Below are 6,137 nucleotides of genomic sequence, written 5' to 3' on the forward strand. Positions count from 1 at the left end.
TTTCACCGTATATAGTAGGGGAATTTACCGTTAACCATTTAACAGGTTTTTACTGTAGCATTTTTATAGTCTTTTACCGTTAAATTCACGGTAATTTTTTACAGTGTGGGGCTGCTGAAGAAACACTTTATGCTCAAGAACAATAAAAGTAAATCCTTAAGCAACTGAGGTTTGTTTACAGCAGTGCGTGTGCGTGCTAGGTAAAAGAATGCTTTTTGAGAGCTACAAGACAATTGCTAAGTCAAGTAGCCTATATAGTTTTTCTTTACAAAAAGTGTACATATTTTTAGGGTATATAAGTAAGGCAAATTGGGATGCAGAAAATGTCACTGAAGACCTGAACCTTTTATACAATGTTATGCAAAGCCACAGAAAAACATCTTTGTGAAGCAAGTCATTTGCATGCACTCAAAGCCACAGTCCAGTACAGAATACAATTCATATTCATGACTCACAGTCTCGCAAATGTGCTTTCATTGAGCTCATTTTGGTAATTGTTATTATGTAAAACAGTAAAGCAAGGTTTAAAATAAGAAAAAAAAAAAGGTTTTTGTCATCAAACCATCAAATACATTACAAAACAACATATAAATAAAATAAACACTGTTAGACATTTCAAAGGATTTTTACAGTAATTTTACAGTAAAGTTACTGTAATTAAGATTACCAGTAGCAAACCGTATTTGATTTACAGTAGCAAACTGTACCGTTTTACAGTAAATTACTATAAAAAATCAAATTCATCAGTACTGTAATTAATTTATTTTAATATTGATTTCATTTGATTTTATATTTTTATATATAAAACTTAAATTCCATTAAAAACTATAACAAACTAATTCTAAAACTAAGGCAGATAGCCATAAAACTAGTTTAACCTTGCTAACATATGGTTTTATTTTCTCAACAGGCTACTGGCCAACATTAACTAACATCTGAACAAAATTTCACATTAGTTAACTTAATATTAATATAAGATAAGCGTTGCTCGTTAAAAATCATTTTAATTTGGTACGTTAATTCAATATGCTGACAAAGTCGTTTGAAAGGACAGCGCAGTTTACCTTGGTAAAGTTACCTCAATGTTAACGGGTCATTTGTTAACTGGTGTGCAAAAATCTGACAAAACACACACACAGACATACATACATATATTTTACCTTGCTTGCTGGTCTTATTCTCTTGTAAGGTGCATCGATACACAGCGCGGATGTTCTCCGAAACTCTTCCACTCTCGCGGGTTCATCCCCGGTCAGGGTTGGGTATCGAAAACCGGTTCCATTTTAGAACCGGTTCCAAATTTCAAAGAACCGGGTATTCGATAAGACGCGTCCATTTCAATTCTGCTTAACGATTCCTGCGTTCACATTTTAATGTGATTTAAAACGATTTAATTTCAGGGACGGAAAGAACATGCACCCTGTTTGCGTGCACACGAAGCGCAAGCGCGAGTACAGAGAACAGCGGTCGCGGTGCGGGTTCCTGGTTTGTGTCTGTTCTCGAACCGTTCCGTGTATTTCCACTGTAGAAAATGTTGTTCCGTGTCAAAACTGACTTCTTTCATATTTATCGACCAGTATGCAGAAAACTACATCAGTATAACATCATAAACACAGCCTTTTTTGTCTAAAGTGAACGTAAACAGATGAGAACGAAAACGCAGGTGTACAGTATTTTTAGATCTGCGTGCGTTTGGTGTTAAAAAGACAGCAGCCTAATAAACGCGCTGCCTGTCATTAATGTTAATCAAAGAACAAAAGAAAATCATTCACTGATCTTGACTGAATATTTTTAATAACTTTAATTCATGTATATTTTATTTATGAAAAGAAAACTATGCAGTGTTTTTAAACTTTTAATTACAGTTTCTGTACCTGAAATTTGGTTCAGTTGTGTTTATTTACGCTATTGCTAATTGATTTGTTTGTTCCTATTTTATTACTGACTGTTTACTTGTCTTTAACACTTTAATATTTGAAATTTATATTAATCTAGTTGTTTTTGCTGTGGTATTTTTTTAAAGCATAGGCAAAATTCCTCTTGCAGTGTTCTGTAGGCTGCTGATTTTTGCTCATGTTATTCAGCTGCAACAGAATGCTTTGTGAAAAGACACAGAATAAATGTTTGAGATCTAAATGTTTAATAATAAAAAAAAGTCAATTTGTTTGACTTAATTTTTTTATAATGGATTTTTTATCTTATTGGAATCGAAACTAGGAATCGATAAGAATAGGAATCGATAAGCAGAATTGGAATCAGAATCGATAAAATTCAAACGATACCCAACCCTATCCCCGGGCAAAACCCGCGGCGCTGCCCTGTGGGTTCCGTGTCTTCCTCGGATGCGAGCGGCACGGCGCGATGCGACTAAAGACAATATAGAACCCATTCTTATCAGCGATACTATCTATAATGGATGCGGACAGTAAAGTGATGCCCCGGTATATTTCTGACATACAGATGTACTCCAAGCGCTCGCACGGTTTCTGACACGAAGGGCAAACGTATTTGCCAATCATTACAAGCGATGTAACACGTCCAGTATAGTCTGTCCCAAGCTGTTGCGGCGTTGTAGACACTGTGCAGGACAAATCTTGTCAATCCAAATGTAAGAAGTGAGGAAAATAAAACAACCTCAATGGAATGGCGCCACAGAAGCCGTTATGGCAAATACAGTAGTATACAGCAATTTAAAAAAATACAGTAAGTCACTGTATGTGGAGTTTGACGTCACAGAAAATTCCCATGATGCAAAGGGTATTACAGTTACTTACTGTAAATGGAATTTGCAGTATTATACTGGGGGATATACAGTAAATAACTGTAGAAGTTACAGAAATGTCTAACAGTGAATAAGGTGCTGTTCATCACGTTCTTTTATAGGGTCTCAATGAAGAGCATGTTGATAACATATGTAAAATGATCAATGACACTAAATTCATGTTAATAAATTAACATAACCTTAAGGTTAAAGGGTTTCTCCAAACCCTTTGGGGTTTCATGCACACATTCAAAGACTAATAAATATTTATGATAAAAAATACATATTTTTCCACATTAGATTCCCAACATTTCCTGTGAACAAAAAGATTTCCACCCACCGACAGCTGCTATAGCAAGGACATCTAAAAAGGACAAAAAGTCCCTTGGAATTATGGAGCGCAAATGATGGACATGAATAATGGAAACAAACGATGGTAAACAATGTCCAAAACAGCATTATATAGTGAGCTGAGCTCCAAAAAGGACAAAAACACACAATAAAAACACGTCATAAAAATTGCTACATAGTACACTTAATTGCATTGACTTTAAATCTTAAAAGTATATTAAAAACAGTACTAGCAGATAACATAATATTCATGAAACAAAAGCCCACCTAAGTGGACTTAAACATGAAAATACAAATATAACTAAAAACATGACAAAAGTTTCAATAGATATGACATTAAAGTGTTTTAATTTACCATAAACACTTGCCAGTACATTTGGCAGTACACTTTAACCATATTTCAAAGACAACAGAACTATGAAATTATATATAAAGATGTACTTAAGTCATACTCAGTGGGTCAAAAAGGACTCTCAAGTAACTGCCCTAGTAAAAAATAATATATTTAAAATACATTTATTTCATACTAAGTATAGTTCAAATCTTTACTGACAGATAACTTGAGACTTACTGATATAAAAATTATAATTAAACTTTACTTGGCATACTACTTATGCACAATGCACTTTTCTTAATATTAAGTCTAAAATGTGTTTTAATGTCACTTTTGATGAGGATTGTATGATCTTTCAATAATATCGGACTTTAAATGCAAAATATTTAAAGTGTACCTGAAGTATATGTAGCGAATCAGCTCATGGGGAAATATGAATAATTAATCATAATATTTAGATATTTAGAAATATTTAGATCCGCTGTAGATATTTACTTGACCTCTCAGGGTCAACTGTCTGTCAATTCTAAGAACGTTAATTTCCTGGTTAAGGGAAATAACTTTCTTACTGTACAATTCTACAAAGAGCTTGTAGCATAAATCTGCATGATTAAGTGACTCCAGTTATGAGCAAACAATGAACAACGTCAAGTGTGATACAAATAAATGACTTTATTAACTACATAAACACTTAAACGAGTCTAACATACTCCATAAACACACACACACACACACACACATACAGTTGGTATAGGAAAGGGTTAAAGCTTAACCAGTAAAGAGGAAATAAGGAATGAAGTTATGGAACCATTTGCATATACAGCAGATTTACAGCCTGAAGGGAACATCAGATTCTTAGTTCAAACACACCTTTGTAAAAAGATGCAAATGATACCTAATGTATCAATTAATAAGACTAAGTTTGAATACTTGCACGTCTCGTCTGTCTGAAAGAGAGGTTTGATGCAATCTGAAGGTTCAAGTTGATCTTTGCTGAAGTTGGTTGATGAAAAAGAACCAGTTTGAGTCAGAGAATCTTGGTGAATGGAAAAGTCAAGGCCGAAGCCTGGCACGAACTTAGGGTGTCCTGGAGCGTTTGCTCACATCTTCATCTTCTCAGAATTCAACCAAACCACCGACTCTGGACGGGTCACTGAATGTGAGGCCTTTAAAGTCTGCAAAGATTCCCGCCTCTCAAAATGGGCTTGTCCAATGAGAAAGACGGAAATCCCAAGTGGGAGTTTGGAAATACTGGGGAGTTTATGACCCTTTGTGTGGAAGCATGGTAATTTGCATATGGAACTTGAATCGAAATTACTAAAGATTCTCAGGACACTAATATATTGCCTATGTACCAACATATAATATACACTCTCGTTTAGATCATCAGAAGACTAATTCATAGATACTAAACATGGTAGGATTACATATAGGTAAGATGACAGGAACGAGTGGTTCCATCATAAGCCTGCATAAAACAGTATAAAATCTCAAAGACAACATACACAATGACCTGAAGGATATGTGTGTTCATTCAAAGAAAGGTTTTCCTATGAATTAATCAGAGAAGAGTCAATTTTTACTGTGCACTGTGGATTTCCTATGGAAAATGTAGTGCGAGGGGAAATTCTCAACATGCCATTAGGTCGTAAATGGATCTGGTCTAACAGAGGTGTCGTGGTTGCCATGGGTACCAGGGGGGGGCCTGGTGTCGTTGCAGACATCCTGTAGCAGACTTTAAGTATACCAGTTTAGTATACTAAAAGTACAATTGCAAGACATTTTATTAAGTACATACAAATAAAAATGTATTTGTAGTATACTTAGCATGAAATAAATGTATTTCAAATACAAGTATATTTATTTTTCACTAGGGTGCATTTAAAATAAATGCAGATGTGAGCTAGAAAGTTATTTTCATTTAATTGTAAATAACATGCAGTTAGGTGTCCAAAAACATTACATTCAGATTGCACTTACAGTAAGTATATTATTTCTGTACTCTTTTCAAAAGTATGCAAAAGTGTACTAAATTTTTACAAGGAATGATATGACTTGTGTGCTCTGTTTCAAGTCTTTTCATGTATCAGTCTTTTTGAGTTTACATACAGTATACAGTATATGCCTATTTTTATACACAAAAGTAGTATTGTTCAGTGTTGAGTATGGAAATATAATAAGAACTTACATACATGAATATGAACCAGGCTGATATGATTTGTATTGGCTTAAAGGTCAAGTACAAAGCTAACTGTAAGACCTTCAGTGAGAGCTGAAGAGCCCTTAAAATATCGTTGATGGATTCATCTTCAGTGGTATCGAATACTGCTAGTGCTGGGTATCGATTCAGATGTCTCGATTCGATTTTGATTTGCAAGCTCTCAATTTGATTTGATTCGATTCTTAGTTCGATTCTCGGCTTTTTTATTACATTCAGTGAATATAGTTTTAATACAAATGCTATTGATGTTTCTAAAAAATGAATAGTAAACATCAGTTTACAAATGGTGAATTAATAAAAAAGAAATTAAGAGCCACAGGCCTGTATTTTAAACCTATTCTTTTTTTGTATAGGGTCCTTTTTTAAACAATAATAGGGCCCTATAAAATGTTCTTAATTTTTCTGGAAATCAGATGAAGGCAAACAAAGTGCTGCACAACAGAGGTTTACTATTAAAATTAAAAAGGAAA

Source organism: Sinocyclocheilus rhinocerous, unplaced genomic scaffold, assembly GCF_001515625.1.
Source record: "Sinocyclocheilus rhinocerous isolate Xijiao unplaced genomic scaffold, SAMN03320098_v1.1 scaffold786, whole genome shotgun sequence".
Lineage (NCBI taxonomy): Eukaryota > Metazoa > Chordata > Actinopteri > Cypriniformes > Cyprinidae > Sinocyclocheilus > Sinocyclocheilus rhinocerous.